This window comes from Microchirus variegatus, assembly GCF_963457635.1.
Source record: "Microchirus variegatus genome assembly, chromosome: 19".
Classification (NCBI taxonomy): domain Eukaryota; kingdom Metazoa; phylum Chordata; class Actinopteri; order Pleuronectiformes; family Soleidae; genus Microchirus; species Microchirus variegatus.
In genome coordinates this window covers 11,898,516-11,925,693 of record NC_139820.1, presented here as the reverse complement: position 1 = coordinate 11,925,693, position 27,178 = coordinate 11,898,516, and positions in this window count along the sequence as shown.

Here is a 27,178-nt window from a genome sequence, read left to right as displayed (position 1 = left end):
TTTTCAGGTTATTTGATAGTTGTTTTGAGGCTCCCATGTTGTCACTCTTCAGAGAAGATGCAAAGAGGAGAAACATTTACAATTGACCTCCTTAAATACCCTTTCTCATGATTGGATTCACCTGTGTGTGGAGGTCAAGGGTCACTGAGGTTACCAAACCTTATTTGAGTTCAAATAATTAGTGGTAATGTTTTACTGCTCTCACAACTTTTGACATACATGTGACACCATATTGTCACTGTTAATATACCCATTAGCATATATGTTAGCATTAATGTTTGTACTTTTTAAAACTGGGTACAGCATTTGTGCATCAACTTTTATGTCATATATCAGATCATCTAAAGATCTGAACAACAATAACGTTCCATCATCCCCCAGTCAAACCTCAACCCCTAAAACTACTTAATGTCTGTGGAGGAACTGATCATTTCCGATTAATTTCTTTTGGCCATTTTGCAGGATTTCATTGCCTCTCCACTTCTTTATGAAGACTTTGGTCTTGTTTTGCATGAGCACTGGCAACATCTCACTCATCTTCTACCACTTTATCCTCCATATCCGCTGGTCCCAATCCTAGCCGACATAGGGCAAAAGACAGGGTACACCCTTTACAGGGCCACACGTAGTTAAAGATCCCATTGACCAGAAGTTCCAATTAACTCTGTTTTTGGTGTGTATCTGCTCCATTATCTTGTTTATGAAGCCCTAAAGTTCCGAAAACAAACAGTTCAGCCACTGCTGAGAAGGCTGTGTTTTATTGTATTCTCTGGGTCTGCAAGCTGTCTGAAAAAGCCTGGAATCATGATGTAAGGATGTTGTCTTCTGAACAGCAGATCCTCCTGCTCCAGGCACTAGTCCGGGCACATCCGGTTGCGTACATTGAACCGCAGAAGAAGAAGAACGTCCGTAATTGGAGGTGTTTCACTTGCGACAGTGTCTTCTGACTCTGTGTCCGACATTGGGTCAAAGGTGTAAAAGAGACTACGGCTGGGAGTCATGACAAAGCCATTTTTAAACATTTTTAAAACAATGTTTTGATAATGAGTAGCAGTGCATCCTCCATTCCAGAGGGGGGAGCTGTGCTTCTGAGAACTGACGAGAGCTTCAGTGAGGAGAGATTTCGATTGGCTCGTTGGCAGCAACTAGGAGGTTTTTGACCATAAAACAAGTTAATGTCTGTAAGGAGACCTCCATAACTCACATATAGTGCGATAGGACCACTCTATGGGAGCTTTAAAATTAAACAGGTTTGCCTGTCAATCATTTAATCAGTCCATGTGATTGGTGATCTTTTCTTCTTGGGTAAAAATGTCTTTACCCTGAAGGTCTGTGAATTGGTCCTCGTAAAGATTGAACCACAAGACACTCATACATACATATGTTGACAAACACGCCATTAGAGAGAAGTAAACACATTTACACATAAACACTGTGGATGAGTGTGCTCAGATTTCACTGCTTCCACTCTCCTTCCCTCCCTCCTTCCCTCGCCCACTCACTATCTCGCTCCCTGTCCACATTCTCCTTTTTTCACTTTCTCCATCTCCTTATCGCTCCCTTTCAATCTCTCACTCTTCTCCTCATCTCCTTTTCTTCATGTCACTATCTTTCGCTCTCACTTCCTATCTGACCTTATTTGCTCTCCTCTATATCTTTTGTCCACTTCAACACTACCTTTTCCTTCCCCTCCTGTCCCTTCAGATGATTTTCATCTAAATTTTGGCACCTTGTCTTTGTCTCTGTCCACTTTCGGTCCCTCATATCTACTTCCTCCCTAATTCCCAATAAAATTGTTTTCTCCCCTTGTTCTTTCCTTACATTGTCACCACTTTCCAAACCCTCTTTCTTTTCTTTCATCTTGTGGGGATGAGGCGGGTCTAATTCAGTTTTTGTTTTATTATCGTCAAGGCTTTTTGGATGTCTTCAGCAAAGGCTCATTTATTTTTTGTATGCTTCACTGTTTTCTTTCACTTGCTTCACCTCAGTGGAGCAGTAGGCAGAAGGCAGGGAAACCACCTGGAGAGATGAGGGGGTCACTCCAACTGCTATAAATAGACAAACTCTCCCATTTGTCTCTGGTCCACCTGGCCTAGCCTTCTTTGAACAGAACCAGGCCGAGAACTGAACCTGAGCCTTTGGTCCTAATGGTCTTTGCTAGATTAATCATGCAGTCATCGATGGGTTATCATGAATTTAGACTTATTTAACTAGGAATAAAATTAAGTGAGAATAAAAATAATTTGTAAGATTGTCTGGCCGAGACAGACATATAGTAGGTTTTAGACAGGGCAAGGTACTATTTATAAACATACAGCATACAGCATATATATATAAAATATATATATAATTAAATATTCATAAAATATACAGAATACAATATAAAATATACAGAATACAATATAAAATATACAGAATACAATATAAAATCAGCTAATTCAATATAAAATCGATATAAAGTGCAATGACGAAAAACATCATCATCCAGGCCATATGAAAACAGTTTGAAAATGTCCAACGGGACCAGATCCTTTAGTTTCATATAATTGTGTAGATTGTTCCAATCAAACATAGCCACATAACTTCCTTTTTCTTCCCAGTTCAGTCTGGACAATGACTGGCTTCTTAGAGGAAGGGACAGGTATATAGTTTTTGGTCCTCTCTATAGTGTCTGCCACTTGAACATGATATAGATGAGAAGTAATTTATGTGTGTGAAAACAGCATTATGTTGGGGTTTTTATGTTTTCTCTTTAACTGCTGCCAAGTGCGCTTCATTTAGGGATTGCGCCTAAATGAAATAAATGAATAGACTACTACTCAAGCAGTTTCCCCCTGTAATATTATTGTGATTGTGCAAAGGACGACATTTAAACTTACGCATTGACCCGAGCAACAATGTTCTCCCACACTTTTGCTGCTGCAGCGGTATTACACCTCCTTTTAAAAACATGCTCAAACCTACCGTATGAGCACATTAATATTTCCAACTCCAGTGAGTGAAGAACGTCACCCTCCGCTCTCCGCTTCCCCGTTGCCATGGTGACTCGTTGAATCGGGGCTCCATTGATGCTGTCTTTTTATACTTGTGGTTCATGTGCTTAATCCAGATGAAACTACTCCGAGTTGAACAAACTAACTAAAATCGGCTGTTGTGGAACCGAAAAACTCAGAGTTTCCTATCTCAGAGTAGATCAACTCAGAGTTCAGGGTTAGACTCAGTTTGTTGAACCTGCTTTGTGAAACAGACCCCAGACCATGTTGTGACAGCAGCTTCAAAAAATTTGTGAAGCTGCTGTCCCAACATGGTCTGGGGTCTGTTTCACAACTGTCTCTGACAGAACCAGACAGATGTGCAGAATTAATGAATTAACTTAATACATTAAAAAACGTAATAAATTAATAAATTAATTAATCAATTAATTCATTAACTAATTGAATGTGTGATTAATTAATTAAAATACAAATTCATTTTATGCAAAAAACATAATTGTTTCAATATTTAATTAATTATTTCATGGTCCTGTGTTGCAGTACATCATGAATTGATTTTATCAGTCACACTTGCCCATCAAAGTCAGTGGGCGGAGTTAACGCAGATCTAGTCGGATCCATTGCTTTGGTTTGAAGTAGCATACTGTATGAGTATGGGTGGAGAAAGTTATGTATCCCAGAATGCATTTTGCCAGAACATAGCAGCAGAGAAAACAACTAAAAACCTGAAATAAATAATTATCTGTGTCCCAGAAGGCGGTTTTAAGATTATTTGGGGCGAGAAATTAGTCATTTAGAAAATGTGCTTTGTGTATTAAGATAGTACTTTTCAAGTATGCAAGTACTTGGTTATTGAGAAAAGGGCCATTGATGTTTAGTGGTTGTAAATAAAGTTTGATAGAGCATCTGAACTAACGTAGAGGTGCAGGGGTCAGCAACCTTTACTATCAAAAGTGCCATTTTTGGCCCCTCTCCCCTAGCCGCAAAACCTATTTAACCCTTAAAATTAAGATAACACAGTGAATAGTTTTATATATAGCTATACTATATTCAGAGGGATTTGAATTTATACAAAAGCTTATTTGTACAGACATTTTTAATGCAAAAGGAGGTCATACAAGATACTAATTAAGGCTGAATCCCAATTCCACCCCTGAAAAGTGACAACGCATTACTCACTGTCAACCAGGGCAAAACAAAAAATGTCTGCATTTGGATCACTGTCCATACAGCTGTAACCATCATGAGTGGGGAAAAGGCTAAACCAGACACGGTTACAATTCAAGCTCCTTTCCCTTCAGCAGCCACACGCGCAGACTCCAGTAACAGTGGTTTGTAATATCCTCGACCTGGCTGCAACAAATGCCTCAGTTTTTTGTATATAAAAAATGTGTGATGACATGAAGAAACATCATTGTGCGCCTCACAACTGAAGTTCGAAATGTCATGGTGTGCAAGCCCCGACAGCAGCGGCAAGAGATGGGGAAGAGAATGCTTTGATATACATAATTATTTTCTATTGACCTATAAATGAAATGTGTTCACGAACTCTGCATCAATCCGTTATCTGGAATCAATTTGACTTTACTTGATGTGCAGGATAACCAATCGGGTGTTAGAAATCCGCCCACTGACTTTGTTGGGCAAGTTTGACAGATAAAATAAATTCATGATGCACTGCAACACAGGACCACAAAATAAATAATTAAATAGTAAAATAATTATATTCAATCAATCAATCAATCTTTATTTATATAGCCCACAGTTTACAAAACATAGTTTGTCTCACGGGACTTCACAGGGTTGGTAACATCCTCTGTCCTTAGACCTTCGACCAGGGTAAGGAAAAACTACCAGGGAAAAAAACCCTTGTAAAAGGGAAAAAGGGTAGAAACCTTAGGGAGAACCACAGGTGAGGGATCCACTCCCTGGACGGACAGACGTGCAGTAGATGTTACCAAAAACATACAATACACAATGACAAGAATAAAAAGTGAAAAAAAAAGTCTTTAAATGCCAGGATCATCTGGATCACTGGGTTTATCACAGCCTGTAGTGAAGACTGTTGTGGTCAGAGACTATTTGTTTTTACATAAAATTAATTTGTATTTTAATTAAGAAATTACACATTTAATCAATGAATGAATGAATGAATTAATTAATTATACATTTATTTGTTTAATTTTGACTTTCTGTCCTCCATAGTGAGGAAATGTAAGATAACAACAATAATAATAATAATAATAATAGCCTCGGAACTGGATCTGGATCCTGCAACCTGCCAGATTAGGACACCAATAGAGAGAGAGAGGGAGAGAGGAAAGGACGGAAAGACACAAACTAGGGAGAGAAAGAACAAGGATAATGACATATAATAAAGTCATATTCATACCCTGATTGTGAGAGAGTGAGAGTGAGTGCACCACAGGAATTCCCCCAGCAGTATAGGTCTATAGCAGCATAACTAAGAGATGGTCCAGGTTTCCCTGAGCCAGCTCTAACTATAAGCTTTATCAAAAAGGAAAGTTTTAAGTCTAACTTTAAATACAGAGAGAGTGTCCGCCTCCCGAACTGTCATTGGGCGCTGGTTTCACAGGAGAGGAGCCTGGTAACTGAAGGCTCTGCCTCCCATTCTGCTCTTGCAGACTCTGGGAACCACAAGGAAGCCTTTTTTTGGGACCTAAGTGATCTGTTAGGGTGATAAAACTAGTTCTTTCAGGTATGAAGGGGCCTGACCATTAAGTGCTTTGTACATGAGGAGGGTAGATTTTAAATTGAATTCTAAACCAGTGTAGAGAAGCTAGCACTGGAGTTATCAGGCTCTATGTCTCTATGTTGCTGTCAGAACACATGCTACAGCATTTTGAATTAACTGAATCTAGTCTAATCTAGTCTAGATGTGACAAAGGCATTAACTACTTTTTCATAGTCTTCGCGAGATGATTACTGGGGGTCGCCAAATCATTTTGGAAAAATATATTTTTTTTTAATGTAATTTTTTTTTTTTTTAAATCAAAATTAAAGGTGAAGTAAGAAGTTTATAGTGACATCTGGAGGAGAGGCTGAAATTTACAACAACAAACTGCTCCTCTGCTCACCCCCTCCCTTCCCTGAACGCTACGGTATCCTCAGCCGGTCCTCGTCGTCTTTCTCAATAACGCCAAGATTCCTCACAGTGGAACTGGAAGCCATGCTGATGTCATCTAAAGTGACAATGTGGTCAGAGAGTTTTTCTCTAAGGTGTTTAGGGCAGAGTATAATGACCTCAGTCTTTACCCACATGCATGGCTTAAACAGCTCATCAGTGGGTATTAGACATCCTGGGACATATGGGCTTGGTGTGAGTGACTTGCCTTTCCACTCTCCATCAATGCTGGTACATTGCCACATTATGTGTTGCACTAAATTTTAGCGTTCTGGGCTTTCTCCTCCAAAGTTTTGGATCTAAGATTGACCTACAAGACATTTAATTTAATTTTAATAAATTTGTTTAACGTGTTACTCTGAATTGTATTCTTCGCTCAGTAAAAATCTTTAGGTCATCACCTCATTAAAACATTAAATACATTTAATACTTATATTTGGGACTCTGGGACATTCCTGGAATTGTTGTCTCGCGGAGCTCCACTTTGTCCCTTAAAAAACGCGTGCAGGCGACGGCAATAGTTTCTGGAGGAGTGGAGGTCCGCAAAGTGTTCTATTCTTGGCTGCACAGTGCAGCACAGAGTTCTACACAAACTTCCAGCATCAGAGGATTTACATGTCCAGTGAATACATTTTATGAAGGCAATGTCCTGGCTAGAGTCGGCAAATGATCGCTTTCCCAAATGCTAACTGCTGTTAGCAAGAACAACCAGTGGAAACCCAAATAAATGATGACTTTACTTAAATGTGCACATACTAAATCAATACATTTGATTACATATGACATAATCTAGCTATTATCTAAGGGCAAAGTGTAAATAAAGCTGATCACTGACTACATTCATAAGAGCCCCCCCATAGTGCTGATTCTTAGAATACAATGCTTACTCCACACACCAGTGATGCAGCACACTCCTCCTGCTCCTCCTCCTCTTCCTCCACCCTCCTGAGTTCCTCCTCTCCAATTTCATTAACCAGCCAATCAATTAATACAGGTTGAGTTGGCATGAGAGTGAGCCAGAAAAGGATCAATCCTCTAATTAGCTTGGACGCTACATCAGCGCTATATCTTTTGGCCTGTCTGCACAAACCTTCACCATTCTCTCTCTCTCTCTCTCTCTCTTTCTCTCTCTCTCTCTCTCTCTCTCTCTCTCTCTCTCTCTCTCTCACATGCACGCACGCACGCACGCCCCCCCCCCCCCCCCCCAACACACACACACTTCTCATAATGATCACAGACAAGTGTATTTCTGAGAAATACTAAGTCATGTGACCGACTGTTAAACTGAAGCTCATTGTTTTTGTCCAGTAAACCCCGGCTCTGAAATGACTGTACACGAAGTGATGAAGTGCTGTTTGTCGTCACTGCTAACGTTAGTGTTTCAGTGACCACAGGTTTGTTTAGCTTGTGTAATTTTTTCGTTTTGGGTGTAGTGCAGAAATATCACAAGAACTTGAGAATAACTCAATTTGGAACAATGGAAATATCTGTAATGACAGTCACCGCAGACATCAATGGAGAAAGTGAAGTCACTTTTCATTGACTGATGTTTAGTGGGATATTGGCAAATAATGATAAAATTTGAACTATTTTTCAGGATAGTGTTTTCCTTTACTATCTGTCAATAACGTTTCGGATGGTTAGCGCACGACTGACCTGGCAGTGGTCATACTGGATGTCTTTGAAATACTTGTGTTCCTCCCCAATATCCAGTGCTGATACATCTTAGGGACCTTATCACACAGTGTAACTGTGGCTTTTCAGTGAGACCATCACTGTACAAGTTACGTCAAAGGGTCACGACTCTAGTGTGAAATGAAAGGGACAGAATGCTTATGTTTCTCTTCAAATCGTACAAATCTTTCGCCTTTTACTAAAGATTTCCGTGGAGAGGAACAACATAAGTTCAACTCAATTTTTAGACACCCTGCTAAGTGCGGGGTCAACTAATTTGTTCAAAGAAATGTTTTGTTCATCTGACAGTGACATAAGTTAGAAATCCTTATGTGTTCCATTAAAGTTTCTGTCACATGTAGGGGCTTGATTAATATACAATGTAATTCCAGTTCCACCTAACTCCAGGAGAATAACTCAATTTGGAACAATGGAAATAAAGATATCTGTAATGACAATCACCACAGACATCAATGGAGAAAGTGAAGTCACTTTTCATTGACTGATGTTTAGTGGGATATTGGCAAATAATGATAAAATTTGAACTATTTTTCAGGATAGTGTTTTCCTTTACTATCTGTCAATAACGTTTCGGATGGTTAGCGCACGACTGACCTGGCAGTGGTCATACTGGATGTCTTTGAAATACTTGTGTTCCTCCCCAATATCCAGTGCTGATACATCTTAGGGACCTTATCACACAGTGTAACTGTGGCTTTTCAGTGAGACCATCACTGTACAAGTTACGTCAAAGGGTCACCACTCTAGTGTGAAATGAAAGGGACAGAATGCTTATGTTTCTCTTCAAATCGTACAAATCTTTCGCCTTTTACTAAAGATTTCCGTGGAGAGGAACAACATAAGTTCAACTCAATTTTTAGACACCCTGCTAAGTGCGGGGTCAACTAATTTGTTCAAAGAAATGTTTTGTTCATCTGACAGTGACATAAGTTAGAAATCCTTATGTGTTCCATTAAAGTTTCTGTCACGTGTAGGGGCTTGATTAATATACAATGTAATTCCAGTTCCACCTAACTCCAGGAGAATAACTCAATTTGGAACAATGGAAATAAAGATATCTGTAATGACAATCACCACAGACATCAATGGAGAAAGTGAAGTCACTTTTCATTGACTGATGTTTAGTGGGATATTGGCAAATAATGATAAAATTTGAACTATTTTTCAGGATAGTGTTTTCCTTTACTATCTGTCAATAACGTTTCGGATGGTTAGCGCACGACTGACCTGGCAGTGGTCATACTGGATGTCTTTGAAATACTTGTGTTCCTCCCCAATATCCAGTGCTGATACATCTTAGGGACCTTATCACACAGTGTAACTGTGGCTTTTCAGTGAGACCATCACTGTACAAGTTACGTCAAAGGGTCACCATTCTAGTGTGAAATGAAAGGGACAGAATGCTTATGTTTCTCTTCAAATCGTACAAATCTTTCGCCTTTTACTAAAGATTTCCGTGGAGAGGAACAACATAAGTTCAACTCAATTTTTAGACACCCTGCTAAGTGCGGGGTCAACTAATTTGTTCAAAGAAATGTTTTGTTCATCTGACAGTGACATAAGTTAGAAATCCTTATGTGTTCCATTAAAGTTTCTGTCACGTGTAGGGGCTTGATTAATATACAATGTAATTCCAGTTCCACCTAACTCCAGGAGAATAACTCAATTTGGAACAATGGAAATAAAGATATCTGTAATGACAATCACCACAGACATCAATGGAGAAAGTGAAGTCACTTTTCATTGACTGATGTTTAGTGGGATATTGGCAAATAATGATAAAATTTGAACTATTTTTCAGGATAGTGTTTTCCTTTACTATCTGTCAATAACGTTTCGGATGGTTAGCGCACGACTGACCTGGCAGTGGTCATACTGGATGTCTTTGAAATACTTGTGTTCCTCCCCAATATCCAGTGCTGATACATCTTAGGGACCTTATCACACAGTGTAACTGTGGCTTTTCAGTGAGACCATCACTGTACAAGTTACGTCAAAGGGTCACGACTCTAGTGTGAAATGAAAGGGACAGAGTGCTTATGTTTCTCTTCGAATCGTACAAATCTTTCGCCTTTTACTAAAGATTTCCGTGGAGAGGAACAACATAAGTTCAACTCAATTTTTAGACACCCTGCTAAGTGCGGGGTCAACTAATTTGTTCAAAGAAATGTTTTGTTCATCTGACAGTGACATAAGTTAGAAATCCTTATGTGTTCCATTAAAGTTTCTGTCACGTGTAGGGGCTTGATTAATATACAATGTAATTCCAGTTCCACCTAACTCCAGGAGAATAACTCAATTTGGAACAATGGAAATAAAGATATCTGTAATGACAATCACCACAGACATCAATGGAGAAAGTGAAGTCACTTTTCATTGACTGATGTTTAGTGGGATATTGGCAAATAATGATAAAATTTGAACTATTTTCAGGATAGTGTTTTCCTTTACTATCTGTCAATAACGTTTCGGATGGTTAGCGCACGACTGACCTGGCAGTGGTCATACTGGATGTCTTTGAAATACTTGTGTTCCTCCCCAATATCCAGTGCTGATACATCTTAGGGACCTTATCACACAGTGTAACTGTGGCTTTTCAGTGAGACCATCACTGTACAAGTTACGTCAAAGGGTCACCACTCTAGTGTGAAATGAAAGGGACAGAATGCTTATGTTTCTCTTCAAATCGTACAAATCTTTCGCCTTTTACTAAAGATTTCCGTGGAGAGGAACAACATAAGTTCAACTCAATTTTTAGACACCCTGCTAAGTGCGGGGTCAACTAATTTGTTCAAAGAAATGTTTTGTTCATCTGACAGTGACATAAGTTAGAAATCCTTATGTGTTCCATTAAAGTTTCTGTCACGTGTAGGGGCTTGATTAATATACAATGTAATTCCAGTTCCACCTAACTCCAGGAGAATAACTCAATTTGGAACAATGGAAATAAAGATATCTGTAATGACAATCACCACAGACATCAATGGAGAAAGTGAAGTCACTTTTCATTGACTGATGTTTAGTGGGATATTGGCAAATAATGATAAAATTTGAACTATTTTTCAGGATAGTGTTTTCCTTTACTATCTGTCAATAACGTTTCGGATGGTTAGCGCACGACTGACCTGGCAGTGGTCATACTGGATGTCTTTGAAATACTTGTGTTCCTCCCCAATATCCAGTGCTGATACATCTTAGGGACCTTATCACACAGTGTAACTGTGGCTTTTCAGTGAGACCATCACTGTACAAGTTACGTCAAAGGGTCACCACTCTAGTGTGAAATGAAAGGGACAGAATGCTTATGTTTCTCTTCAAATCGTACAAATCTTTCGCCTTTTACTAAAGATTTCCGTGGAGAGGAACAACATAAGTTCAACTCAATTTTTAGACACCCTGCTAAGTGCGGGGTCAACTAATTTGTTCAAAGAAATGTTTTGTTCATCTGTCAGTGACGTAAGTTAGAAATCCTTATGTGTTCCATTAAAGTTTCTGTCATGTGTAGGGGCTTGATTAATATACAATGTAATTCCAGTTCCACCTAACTCCAGGAGAATAACTCAATTTGGAACAATGGAAATAAAGATATCTGTAATGACAATCACCACAGACATCAATGGAGAAAGTGAAGTCACTTTTCATTGACTGATGTTTAGTGGGATATTGGCAAATAATGATAAAATTTGAACTATTTTTCAGGATAGTGTTTTCCTTTACTATCTGTCAATAACGTTTCGGATGGTTAGCGCACGACTGACCTGGCAGTGGTCATACTGGATGTCTTTGAAATACTTGTGTTCCTCCCCAATATCCAGTGCTGATACATCTTAGGGACCTTATCACACAGTGTAACTGTGGCTTTTCAGTGAGACCATCACTGTACAAGTTACGTCAAAGGGTCACCACTCTAGTGTGAAATGAAGGGGACAGAATGCTTATGTTTCTCTTCAAATCGTACAAATCTTTTGCCTTTTACTAAAGTTTTCCGTGGAGAGGAACAACATAAGTTCAACTCAATTTTTAGACACCCTGCTAAGTGCGGGGTCAACTAATTTGTTCAAAGAAATGTTTTGTTCATCTGACAGTGACATAAGTTAGAAATCCTTATGTGTTCCATTAAAGTTTCTGTCACGTGTAGGGGCTTGATTAATATACAATGTAATTCCAGTTCCACCTAACTCCAGGAGAATAACTCAATTTGGAACAATGGAAATAAAGATATCTGTAATGACAATCACCACAGACATCAATGGAGAAAGTGAAGTCACTTTTCATTGACTGATGTTTAGTGGGATATTGGCAAATAATGATAAAATTTGAACTATTTTTCAGGATAGTGTTTTCCTTTACTATCTGTCAATAACGTTTCGGATGGTTAGCGCACGACTGACCTGGCAGTGGTCATACTGGATGTCTTTGAAATACTTGTGTTCCTCCCCAATATCCAGTGCTGATACATCTTAGGGACCTTATCACACAGTGTAACTGTGGCTTTTCAGTGAGACCATCACTGTACAAGTTACGTCAAAGGGTCACCACTCTAGTGTGAAATGAAAGGGACAGAATGCTTATGTTTCTCTTCAAATCGTACAAATCTTTCGCCTTTTACTAAAGATTTCCGTGGAGAGGAACAACATAAGTTCAACTCAATTTTTAGACACCCTGCTAAGTGCGGGGTCAACTAATTTGTTCAAAGAAATGTTTTGTTCATCTGACAGTGACATAAGTTAGAAATCCTTATGTGTTCCATTAAAGTTTCTGTCACGTGTAGGGGCTTGATTAATATACAATGTAATTCCAGTTCCACCTAACTCCAGGAGGATAACTCAATTTGGAACACAATGGAAATAAAGATATCTGTAATGACAATCACCACAGACATCAATGGAGAAAGTGAAGTCACTTTTCATTGACTGATGTTTAGTGGGATATTGGCAAATAATGATAAAATTTGAACTATTTTTCAGGATAGTGTTTTCCTTTACTATCTGTCAATAACGTTTCGGATGGTTAGCGCACGACTGACCTGGCAGTGGTCATACTGGATGTCTTTGAAATACTTGTGTTCCTCCCCAATATCCAGTGCTGATACATCTTAGGGACCTTATCACACAGTGCAACTGTGGCTTTTCAGTGAGACCATCACTGTACAAGTTACGTCAAAGGGTCACCACTCTAGTGTGAAATGAAAGGGACAGAATGCTTATGTTTCTCTTCAAATCGTACAAATCTTTCGCCTTTTACTAAAGATTTCCGTGTAGAGGAACAACATGAGTTCAACTCAATTTTTAGACACCCTGCTAAGTGCGGGGTCAACTAATTTGTTCAAAGAAATGTTTAGTTCATCTGACAGTGACATAAGTTAGAAATCCTTATGTGTTCCATTAAAGTTTCTGTCACGTGTAGGGGCTTGATTAATATACAATGTAATTCCAGTTCCACCTAACTCCAGGAGAATAACTCAATTTGGAACAATGGAAATAAAGATATCTGTAATGACAATCACCACAGACATCAATGGAGAAAGTGAAGTCACTTTTCATTGACTGATGTTTAGTGGGATATTGGCAAATAATGATAAAATTTGAACTATTTTTCAGGATAGTGTTTTCCTTTACTATCTGTCAATAACGTTTCGGATGGTTAGCGCACGACTGACCTGGCAGTGGTCATACTGGATGTCTTTGAAATACTTGTGTTCCTCCCCAATATCCAGTGCTGATACATCTTAGGGACCTTATCACACAGTGTAACTGTGGCTTTTCAGTGAGACCATCACTGTACAAGTTACGTCAAAGGGTCACCACTCTAGTGTGAAATGAAAGGGACAGAATGCTTATGTTTCTCTTCAAATCGTACAAATCTTTCGCCTTTTACTAAAGATTTCCGTGGAGAGGAACAACATAAGTTCAACTCAATTTTTAGACACCCTGCTAAGTGCGGGGTCAACTAATTTGTTCAAAGAAATGTTTTGTTCATCTGACAGTGACGTAAGTTAGAAATCCTTATGTGTTCCATTAAAGTTTCTGTCACGTGTAGGGGCTTGATTAATATACAATGTAATTCCAGTTCCACCTAACTCCAGGAGAATAACTCAATTTGGAACAATGGAAATAAAGATATCTGTAATGACAATCACCACAGACATCAATGGAGAAAGTGAAGTCACTTTTCATTGACTGATGTTTAGTGGGATATTGGCAAATAATGATAAAATTTGAACTATTTTTCAGGATAGTGTTTTCCTTTACTATCTGTCAATAACGTTTCGGATGGTTAGCGCACGACTGACCTGGCAGTGGTCATACTGGATGTCTTTGAAATACTTGTGTTCCTCCCCAATATCCAGTGCTGATACATCTTAGTGACCTTAACACACAGTGTAACTGTGGCTTTTCAGTGAGACCATCACTGTACAAGTTGCGTCAAAGGGTCACCACTCTAGTGTGAAATGAAAGGGACAGAATGCTTATGTTTCTCTTCAAATCGTACAAATCTTTCGCCTTTTACTAAAGATTTCCGTGGAGAGGAACAACATAAGTTCAACTCAATTTTTAGACACCCTGCTAAGTGCGGGGTCAACTAATTTGTTCAAAGAAATGTTTTATTCATCTGACAGTGACGTAAGTTAGAAATCCTTATGTGTTCCATTAAAGTTTCTGTCACGTGTAGGGGCTTGATTAATATACAATGTAATTCCAGTTCCACCTAACTCCAGGAGAATAACTCAATTTGGAACAATGGAAATAAAGATATCTGTAATGACAATCACCACAGACATCAATGGAGAAAGTGAAGTCACTTTTCATTGACTGATGTTTAGTGGGATATTGGCAAATAATGATAAAATTTGAACTATTTTTCAGGATAGTGTTTTCCTTTACTATCTGTCAATAACGTTTCGGATGGTTAGCGCACGACTGACCTGGCAGTGGTCATACTGGATGTCTTTGAAATACTTGTGTTCCTCCCCAATATCCAGTGCTGATACATCTTAGGGACCTTATCACACAGTGTAACTGTGGCTTTTCAGTGAGACCATCACTGTACAAGTTACGTCAAAGGGTCACCACTCTAGTGTGAAATGAAAGGGACAGAATGCTTATGTTTCTCTTCAAATCGTACAAATCTTTCGCCTTTTACTAAAGATTTCCGTGGAGAGGAACAACATAAGTTCAACTCAATTTTTAGACACCCTGCTAAGTGCGGGGTCAACTAATTTGTTCAAAGAAATGTTTTGTTCATATGACAGTGACGTAAGTTAGAAATCTTTATGTGTTCCATTAAAGTTTCTGTCACGTGTAGGGGCTTGATTAATATACAATGTAATTCCAGTTCCACCTAACTCCAGGAGAATAACTCAATTTGGAACAATGGAAATAAAGATATCTGTAATGACAATCACCACAGACATCAATGGAGAAAGTGAAGTCACTTTTCATTGACTGATGTTTAGTGGGATATTGGCAAATAATGATAAAATTTGAACTATTTTTCAGGATAGTGTTTTCCTTTACTATCTGTCAATAACGTTTCGGATGGTTAGCGCACGACTGACCTGGCAGTGGTCATACTGGATGTCTTTGAAATACTTGTGTTCCTCCCCAATATCCAGTGCTGATACATCTTAGGGACCTTATCACACAGTGTAACTGTGGCTTTTCAGTGAGACCATCACTGTACAAGTTACGTCAAAGGGTCACCAGTCTAGTGTGAAATGAAAGGGACAGAATGCTTATGTTTCTCTTCAAATCGTACAAATCTTTCGCCTTTTACTAAAGATTTCCGTGGAGAGGAACAACATAAGTTCAACTCAATTTTTAGACACCCTGCTAAGTGCGGTGTCAACTAATTTGTTCAAAGAAATGTTTTGTTCATCTGACAGTGACATAAGTTAGAAATCCTTATGTGTTCCATTAAAGTTTCTGTCACGTGTAGGGGCTTGATTAATATACAATGTAATTCCAGTTCCACCTAACTCCAGGAGAATAACTCAATTTGGAACAATGGAAATAAAGATATCTGTAATGACAATCACCACAGACATCAATGGAGAAAGTGAAGTCACTTTTCATTGACTGATGTTTAGTGGGATATTGGCAAATAATGATAAAATTTGAACTATTTTTCAGGATAGTGTTTTCCTTTACTATCTGTCAATAACGTTTCGGATGGTTAGCGCACGACTGACCTGGCAGTGGTCATACTGGATGTCTTTGAAATACTTGTGTTCCTCCCCAATATCCAGTGCTGATACATCTTAGTGACCTTAACACACAGTGTAACTGTGGCTTTTCAGTGAGACCATCACTGTACAAGTTACGTCAAAGGGTCACCACTCTAGTGTGAAATGAAAGGGACAGAATGCTTATGTTTCTCTTCAAATCGTACAAATCTTCCGCCTTTTACTAAAGATTTCCGTGGAGAGGAACAACATAAGTTCAACTCAATTTTTAGACACCCTGCTAAGTGCGGGGTCAACTAATTTGTTCAAAGAAATGTTTTATTCATCTGACAGTGACGTAAGTTAGAAATCCTTATGTGTTCCATTAAAGTTTCTGTCACGTGTAGGGGCTTGATTAATATACAATGTAATTCCAGTTCCACCTAACTCCAGGAGAATAACTCAATTTGGAACAATGGAAATAAAGATATCTGTAATGACAATCACCACAGACATCAATGGAGAAAGTGAAGTCACTTTTCATTGACTGATGTTTAGTGGGATATTGGCAAATAATGATAAAATTTGAACTATTTTTCAGGATAGTGTTTTCCTTTACTATCTGTCAATAACGTTTCGGATGGTTAGCGCACGACTGACCTGGCAGTGGTCATACTGGATGTCTTTGAAATACTTGTGTTCCTCCCCAATATCCAGTGCTGATACATCTTAGGGACCTTATCACACAGTGTAACTGTGGCTTTTCAGTGAGACCATCACTGTACAAGTTACGTCAAAGGGTCACCACTCTAGTGTGAAATGAAAGGGACAGAATGCTTATGTTTCTCTTCAAATCGTACAAATCTTTCGCCTTTTACTAAAGATTTCCGTGGAGAGGAACAACATAAGTTCAACTCAATTTTTAGACACCCTGCTAAGTGCGGGGTCAACTAATTTGTTCAAAGAAATGTTTTGTTCATCTGACAGTGACATAAGTTAGAAATCCTTATGTGTTCCATTAAAGTTTCTGTCACGTGTAGGGGCTTGATTAATATACAATGTAATTCCAGTTCCACCTAACTCCAGGAGAATAACTCAATTTGGAACAATGGAAATAAAGATATCTGTAATGACAATCACCACAGACATCAATGGAGAAAGTGAAGTCACTTTTCATTGACTGATGTTTAGTGGGATATTGGCAAATAATGATAAAATTTGAACTATTTTTCAGGATAGTGTTTTCCTTTACTATCTGTCAATAACGTTTCGGATGGTTAGCGCACGACTGACCTGGCAGTGGTCATACTGGATGTCTTTGAAATACTTGTGTTCCTCCCCAATATCCAGTGCTGATACATCTTAGGGACCTTATCACACAGTGTAACTGTGGCTTTTCAGTGAGACCATCACTGTACAAGTTACGTCAAAGGGTCACCACTCTAGTGTGAAACGAAAGGGACAGAATGCTTATGTTTCTCTTCAAATCGTACAAATCTTTCGCCTTTTACTAAAGATTTCCGTGGAGAGGAACAACATAAGTTCAACTCAATTTTTAGACACCCTGCTAAGTGCGGGGTCAACTAATTTGTTCAAAGAAATGTCTTGTTCATCTGACAGTGACATAAGTTAGAAATCCTTATGTGTTCCATTAAAGTTTCTGTCACGTGTAGGAGCTTGATTAATATACAATGTAATTCCAGTTCCACCTAACTCCAGGAGAATAACTCAATTTGGAACAATGGAAATAAAGATATCTGTAATGACAATCACCACAGACATCAATGGAGAAAGTGAAGTCACTTTTCATTGACTGATGTTTAGTGGGATATTGGCAAATAATGATAAAATTTGAACTATTTTTCAGGATAGTGTTTTCCTTTACTATCTGTCAATAACGTTTCGGATGGTTAGCGCACGACTGACCTGGCAGTGGTCATACTGGATGTCTTTGAAATACTTGTGTTCCTCCCCAATATCCAGTGCTGATACATCTTAGGGACCTTATCACACAGTGTAACTGTGGCTTTTCAGTGAGACCATCACTGTACAAGTTACGTCAAAGGGTCACCACTCTAGTGTGAAATGAAAGGGCAGAATGCTTATGTTTCTCTTCAAATCGTACAAATCTTTCGCCTTTTACTAAAGATTTCCGTGGAGAGGAACAACATAAGTTCAACTCAATTTTTAGACACCCTGCTAAGTGCGGGGTCAACTAATTTGTTCAAAGAAATGTTTTGTTCATCTGACAGTGACATAAGTTAGAAATCCTTATGTGTTCCATTAAAGTTTCTGTCACGTGTAGGGGCTTGATTAATATACAATGTAATTCCAGTTCCACCTAACTCCAGGAGAATAACTCAATTTGGAACAATGGAAATAAAGATATCTGTAATGACAATCACCACAGACATCAATGGAGAAAGTGAAGTCACTTTTCATTGACTGATGTTTAGTGGGATGTTGGCAAATAATGATAAAATTTGAACTATTTTTCAGGATAGTGTTTTCCTTTACTATCTGTCAATAACGTTTCGGATGGTTAGCGCACGACTGACCTGGCAGTGGTCATACTGGATGTCTTTGAAATACTTGTGTTCCTCCCCAATATCCAGTGCTGATACATCTTAGGGACCTTATCACACAGTGTAACTGTGGCTTTTCAGTGAGACCATCACTGTACAAGTTACGTCAAAGGGTCACCACTCTAGTGTGAAATGAAAGGGACAGAATGCTTATGTTTCTCTTCAAATCGTACAAATCTTTCGCCTTTTACTAAAGATTTCCGTGGAGAGGAACAACATAAGTTCAACTCAATTTTTAGACACCCTGCTAAGTGCGGGGTCAACTAATTTGTTCAAAGAAATGTTTTGTTCATCTGACAGTGACATAAGTTAGAAATCCTTATGTGTTCCATTAAAGTTTCTGTCACGTGGAGGGGCTTGATTAATATACAATGTAATTCCAGTTCCACCTAACTCCAGGAGGATAACTCAATTTGGAACACAATGGAAATAAAGATATCTGTAATGACAATCACCACAGACATCAATGGAGAAAGTGAAGTCACTTTTCATTGACTGATGTTTAGTGGGATATTGGCAAATAATGATAAAATTTGAACTATTTTTCAGGATAGTGTTTTCCTTTACTATCTGTCAATAACGTTTCGGATGGTTAGCGCACGACTGACCTGGCAGTGGTCATACTGGATGTCTTTGAAATACTTGTGTTCCTCCCCAATATCCAGTGCTGATACATCTTAGGGACCTTATCACACAGTGTAACTGTGGCTTTTCAGTGAGACCATCACTGTACAAGTTACGTCAAAGGGTCACGACTCTAGTGTGAAATGAAAGGGACAGAATGCTTATGTTTCTCTTCAAATCGTACAAATCTTTCGCCTTTTACTAAAGATTTCCGTGTAGAGGAACAACATGAGTTCAACTCAATTTTTAGACACCCTGCTAAGTGCGGGGTCAACTAATTTGTTCAAAGAAATGTTTAGTTCATCTGACAGTGACATAAGTTAGAAATCCTTATGTGTTCCATTAAAGTTTCTGTCACGTGTAGGGGCTTGATTAATATACAATGTAATTCCAGTTCCACCTAACTCCAGGAGAATAACTCAATTTGGAACAATGGAAATAAAGATATCTGTAATGACAATCACCACAGACATCAATGGAGAAAGTGAAGTCACTTTTCATTGACTGATGTTTAGTGGGATATTGGCAAATAATGATAAAATTTGAACTATTTTTCAGGATAGTGTTTTCCTTTACTATCTGTCAATAACGTTTCGGATGGTTAGCGCACGACTGACCTGGCAGTGGTCATACTGGATGTCTTTGAAATACTTGTGTTCCTCCCCAATATCCAGTGCTGATACATCTTAGTGACCTTAACACACAGTGTAACTGTGGCTTTTCAGTGAGACCATCACTGTACAAGTTGCGTCAAAGGGTCACCACTCTAGTGTGAAATGAAAGGGACAGAATGCTTATGTTTCTCTTCAAATCGTACAAATCTTTCGCCTTTTACTAAAGATTTCCGTGGAGAGGAACAACATAAGTTCAACTCAATTTTTAGACACCCTGCTAAGTGCGGGGTCAACTAATTTGTTCAAAGAAATGTTTTATTCATCTGACAGTGACGTAAGTTAGAAATCCTTATGTGTTCCATTAAAGTTTCTGTCACGTGTAGGGGCTTGATTAATATACAATGTAATTCCAGTTCCACCTAACTCCAGGAGAATAACTCAATTTGGAACAATGGAAATAAAGATATCTGTAATGACAATCACCACAGACATCAATGGAGAAAGTGAAGTCACTTTTCATTGACTGATGTTTAGTGGGATATTGGCAAATAATGATAAAATTTGAACTATTTTTCAGGATAGTGTTTTCCTTTACTATCTGTCAATAACGTTTCGGATGGTTAGCGCACGACTGACCTGGCAGTGGTCATACTGGATGTCTTTGAAATACTTGTGTTCCTCCCCAATATCCAGTGCTGATACATCTTAGGGACCTTATCACACAGTGTAACTGTGGCTTTTCAGTGAGACCATCACTGTACAAGTTACGTCAAAGGGTCACCACTCTAGTGTGAAATGAAAGGGACAGAATGCTTATGTTTCTCTTCAAATCGTACAAGTCTTTCGCCTTTTACTAAAGATTTCCGTGGAGAGGAACAACATAAGTTCAACTCAATTTTTAGACACCCTGCTAAGTGCGGGGTCAACTAATTTGTTCAAAGAAATGTTTTGTTCATATGACAGTGACGTAAGTTAGAAATCCTTATGTGTTCCATTAAAGTTTCTGTCACGTGTAGGGGCTTGATTAATATACAATGTAATTCCAGTTCCACCTAACTCCAGGAGAATAACTCAATTTGGAACAATGGAAATAAAGATATCTGTAATGACAATCACCACAGACATCAATGGAGAAAGTGAAGTCACTTTTCATTGACTGATGTTTAGTGGGATATTGGCAAATAATGATAAAATTTGAACTATTTTTCAGGATAGTGTTTTCCTTTACTATCTGTCAATAACGTTTCGGATGGTTAGCGCACGACTGACCTGGCAGTGGTCATACTGGATGTCTTTGAAATACTTGTGTTCCTCCCCAATATCCAGTGCTGATACATCTTAGGGACCTTATCACACAGTGTAACTGTGGCTTTTCAGTGAGACCATCACTGTACAAGTTACGTCAAAGGGTCACCAGTCTAGTGTGAAATGAAAGGGACAGACTGCTTATGTTTCTCTTCAAATCGTACAAATCTTTCGCCTTTTACTAAAGATTTCCGTGGAGAGGAACAACATAAGTTCAACTCAATTTTTAGACACCCTGCTAAGTGCGGTGTCAACTAATTTGTTCAAAGAAATGTTTTGTTCATCTGACAGTGACATAAGTTAGAAATCCTTATGTGTTCCATTAAAGTTTCTGTCACGTGTAGGGGCTTGATTAATATACAATGTAATTCCAGTTCCACCTAACTCCAGGAGAATAACTCAATTTGGAACAATGGAAATAAAGATATCTGTAATGACAATCACCACAGACATCAATGGAGAAAGTGAAGTCACTTTTCATTGACTGATGTTTAGTGGGATATTGGCAAATAATGATAAAATTTGAACTATTTTTCAGGATAGTGTTTTCCTTTACTATCTGTCAATAACGTTTCGGATGGTTAGTGCACGACTGACCTGGCAGTGGTCATACTGGATGTCTTTGAAATACTTGTGTTCCTCCCCAATATCCAGTGCTGATACATCTTAGTGACCTTAACACACAGTGTAACTGTGGCTTTTCAGTGAGACCATCACTGTACAAGTTACGTCAAAGGGTCACCACTCTAGTGTGAAATGAAAGGGACAGAATGCTTATGTTTCTCTTCAAATCGTACAAATCTTCCGCCTTTTACTAAAGATTTCCGTGGAGAGGAACAACATAAGTTCAACTCAATTTTTAGACACCCTGCTAAGTGCGGGGTCAACTAATTTGTTCAAAGAAATGTTTTATTCATCTGACAGTGACGTAAGTTAGAAATCCTTATGTGTTCCATTAAAGTTTCTGTCACGTGTAGGGGCTTGATTAATATACAATGTAATTCCAGTTCCACCTAACTCCAGGAGAATAACTCAATTTGGAACAATGGAAATAAAGATATCTGTAATGACAATCACCACAGACATCAATGGAGAAAGTGAAGTCACTTTTCATTGACTGATGTTTAGTGGGATATTGGCAAATAATGATAAAATTTGAACTATTTTTCAGGATAGTGTTTTCCTTTACTATCTGTCAATAACGTTTCGGATGGTTAGCGCACGACTGACCTGGCAGTGGTCATACTGGATGTCTTTGAAATACTTGTGTTCCTCCCCAATATCCAGTGCTGATACATCTTAGGGACCTTATCACACAGTGTAACTGTGGCTTTTCAGTGAGACCATCACTGTACAAGTTACGTCAAAGGGTCACCACTCTAGTGTGAAATGAAAGGGACAGAATGCTTATGTTTCTCTTCAAATCGTACAAATCTTTCGCCTTTTACTAAAGATTTCCGTGGAGAGGAACAACATAAGTTCAACTCAATTTTTAGACACCCTGCTAAGTGCGGGGTCAACTAATTTGTTCAAAGAAATGTTTTGTTCATCTGACAGTGACATAAGTTAGAAATCCTTATGTGTTCCATTAAAGTTTCTGTCACGTGTAGGGGCTTGATTAATATACAATGTAATTCCAGTTCCACCTAACTCCAGGAGAATAACTCAATTTGGAACAATGGAAATAAAGATATCTGTAATGACAATCACCACAGACATCAATGGAGAAAGTGAAGTCACTTTTCATTGACTGATGTTTAGTGGGATATTGGCAAATAATGATAAAATTTGAACTATTTTTCAGGATAGTGTTTTCCTTTACTATCTGTCAATAACGTTTCGGATGGTTAGCGCACGACTGACCTGGCAGTGGTCATACTGGATGTCTTTGAAATACTTGTGTTCCTCCCCAATATCCAGTGCTGATACATCTTAGGGACCTTATCACACAGTGTAACTGTGGCTTTTCAGTGAGACCATCACTGTACAAGTTACGTCAAAGGGTCACCACTCTAGTGTGAAATGAAAGGGACAGAATGCTTATGTTTCTCTTCAAATCGTACAAATCTTTCGCCTTTTACTAAAGATTTCCGTGGAGAGGAACAACATAAGTTCAACTCAATTTTTAGACACCCTGCTAAGTGCGGGGTCAACTAATTTGTTCAAAGAAATGTTTTGTTCATCTGACAGTGACGTAAGTTAGAAATCCTTATGTGTTCCATTAAAGTTTCTGTCACGTGTAGGGGCTTGATTAATATACAATGTAATTCCAGTTCCACCTAACTCCAGGAGAATAACTCAATTTGGAACAATGGAAATAAAGATATCTGTAATGACAATCACCACAGACATCAATGGAGAAAGTGAAGTCACTTTTCATTGACTGATGTTTAGTGGGATATTGGCAAATAATGATAAAATTTGAACTATTTTTCAGGATAGTGTTTTCCTTTACTATCTGTCAATAACGTTTCGGATGGTTAGCGCACGACTGACCTGGCAGTGGTCATACTGGATGTCTTTGAAATACTTGTGTTCCTCCCCAATATCCAGTGCTGATACATCTTAGGGACCTTATCACACAGTGTAACTGTGGCTTTTCAGTGAGACCATCACTGTACAAGTTACGTCAAAGGGTCACCAGTCTAGTGTGAAATGAAAGGGACAGAATGCTTATGTTTCTCTTCAAATCGTACAAATCTTTCGCCTTTTACTAAAGATTTCCGTGGAGAGGAACAACATAAGTTCAACTCAATTTTTAGACACCCTGCTAAGTGCGGTGTCAACTAATTTGTTCAAAGAAATGTTTTGTTCATCTGACAGTGACATAAGTTAGAAATCCTTATGTGTTCCATTAAAGTTTCTGTCACGTGTAGGGGCTTGATTAATATACAATGTAATTCCAGTTCCACCTAACTCCAGGAGAATAACTCAATTTGGAACAATGGAAATAAAGATATCTGTAATGACAATCACCACAGACATCAATGGAGAAAGTGAAGTCACTTTTCATTGACTGATGTTTAGTGGGATATTGGCAAATAATGATAAAATTTGAACTATTTTTCAGGATAGTGTTTTCCTTTACTATCTGTCAATAACGTTTCGGATGGTTAGCGCACGACTGACCTGGCAGTGGTCATACTGGATGTCTTTGAAATACTTGTGTTCCTCCCCAATATCCAGTGCTGATACATCTTAGTGACCTTAACACACAGTGTAACTGTGGCTTTTCAGTGAGACCATCACTGTACAAGTTACGTCAAAGGGTCACCACTCTAGTGTGAAATGAAAGGGACAGAATGCTTATGTTTCTCTTCAAATCGTACAAATCTTCCGCCTTTTACTAAAGATTTCCGTGGAGAGGAACAACATAAGTTCAACTCAATTTTTAGACACCCTGCTAAGTGCGGGGTCAACTAATTTGTTCAAAGAAATGTTTTATTCATCTGACAGTGACGTAAGTTAGAAATCCTTATGTGTTCCATTAAAGTTTCTGTCACGTGTAGGGGCTTGATTAATATACAATGTAATTCCAGTTCCACCTAACTCCAGGAGAATAACTCAATTTGGAACAATGGAAATAAAGATATCTGTAATGACAATCACCACAGACATCAATGGAGAAAGTGAAGTCACTTTTCATTGACTGATGTTTAGTGGGATATTGGCAAATAATGATAAAATTTGAACTATTTTTCAGGATAGTGTTTTCCTTTACTATCTGTCAATAACGTTTCGGATGGTTAGCGCACGACTGACCTGGCAGTGGTCATACTGGATGTCTTTGAAATACTTGTGTTCCTCCCCAATATCCAGTGCTGATACATCTTAGGGACCTTATCACACAGTGTAACTGTGGCTTTTCAGTGAGACCATCACTGTACAAGTTACGTCAAAGGGTCACCACTCTAGTGTGAAATGAAAGGGACAGAATGCTTATGTTTCTCTTCAAATCGTACAAATCTTTCGCCTTTTACTAAAGATTTCCGTGGAGAGGAACAACATAAGTTCAACTCAATTTTTAGACACCCTGCTAAGTGCGGGGTCAACTAATTTGTTCAAAGAAATGTTTTGTTCATCTGACAGTGACATAAGTTAGAAATCCTTATGTGTTCCATTAAAGTTTCTGTCACGTGTAGGGGCTTGATTAATATACAATGTAATTCCAGTTCCACCTAACTCCAGGAGAATAACTCAATTTGGAACAATGGAAATAAAGATATCTGTAATGACAATCACCACAGACATCAATGGAGAAAGTGAAGTCACTTTTCATTGACTGATGTTTAGTGGGATATTGGCAAATAATGATAAAATTTGAACTATTTTTCAGGATAGTGTTTTCCTTTACTATCTGTCAATAACGTTTCGGATGGTTAGCGCACGACTGACCTGGCAGTGGTCATACTGGATGTCTTTGAAATACTTGTGTTCCTCCCCAATATCCAGTGCTGATACATCTTAGGGACCTTATCACACAGTGTAACTGTGGCTTTTCAGTGAGACCATCACTGTACAAGTTACGTCAAAGGGTCACCACTCTAGTGTGAAACGAAAGGGACAGAATGCTTATGTTTCTCTTCAAATCGTACAAATCTTTCGCCTTTTACTAAAGATTTCCGTGGAGAGGAACAACATAAGTTCAACTCAATTTTTAGACACCCTGCTAAGTGCGGGGTCAACTAATTTGTTCAAAGAAATGTCTTGTTCATCTGACAGTGACATAAGTTAGAAATCCTTATGTGTTCCATTAAAGTTTCTGTCACGTGTAGGAGCTTGATTAATATACAATGTAATTCCAGTTCCACCTAACTCCAGGAGAATAACTCAATTTGGAACAATGGAAATAAAGATATCTGTAATGACAATCACCACAGACATCAATGGAGAAAGTGAAGTCACTTTTCATTGACTGATGTTTAGTGGGATATTGGCAAATAATGATAAAATTTGAACTATTTTTCAGGATAGTGTTTTCCTTTACTATCTGTCAATAACGTTTCGGATGGTTAGCGCACGACTGACCTGGCAGTGGTCATACTGGATGTCTTTGAAATACTTGTGTTCCTCCCCAATATCCAGTGCTGATACATCTTAGGGACCTTATCACACAGTGTAACTGTGGCTTTTCAGTGAGACCATCACTGTACAAGTTACGTCAAAGGGTCACCACTCTAGTGTGAAATGAAAGGGACAGAATGCTTATGTTTCTCTTCAAATCGTACAAATCTTTCGCCTTTTACTAAAGATTTCCGTGGAGAGGAACAACATAAGTTCAACTCAATTTTTAGACACCCTGCTAAGTGCGGGGTCAACTAATTTGTTCAAAGAAATGTTTTGTTCATCTGACAGTGACATAAGTTAGAAATCCTTATGTGTTCCATTAAAGTTTCTGTCACGTGTAGGGGCTTGATTAATATACAATGTAATTCCAGTTCCACCTAACTCCAGGAGAATAACTCAATTTGGAACAATGGAAATAAAGATATCTGTAATGACAATCACCACAGACATCAATGGAGAAAGTGAAGTCACTTTTCATTGACTGATGTTTAGTGGGATGTTGGCAAATAATGATAAAATTTGAACTATTTTTCAGGATAGTGTTTTCCTTTACTATCTGTCAATAACGTTTCGGATGGTTAGCGCACGACTGACCTGGCAGTGGTCATACTGGATGTCTTTGAAATACTTGTGTTCCTCCCCAATATCCAGTGCTGATACATCTTAGGGACCTTATCACACAGTGTAACTGTGGCTTTTCAGTGAGACCATCACTGTACAAGTTACGTCAAAGGGTCACCACTCTAGTGTGAAATGAAAGGGACAGAATGCTTATGTTTCTCTTCAAATCGTACAAATCTTTCGCCTTTTACTAAAGATTTCCGTGGAGAGGAACAACATAAGTTCAACTCAATTTTTAGACACCCTGCTAAGTGCGGGGTCAACTAATTTGTTCAAAGAAATGTTTTGTTCATCTGACAGTGACATAAGTTAGAAATCCTTATGTGTTCCATTAAAGTTTCTGTCACGTGGAGGGGCTTGATTAA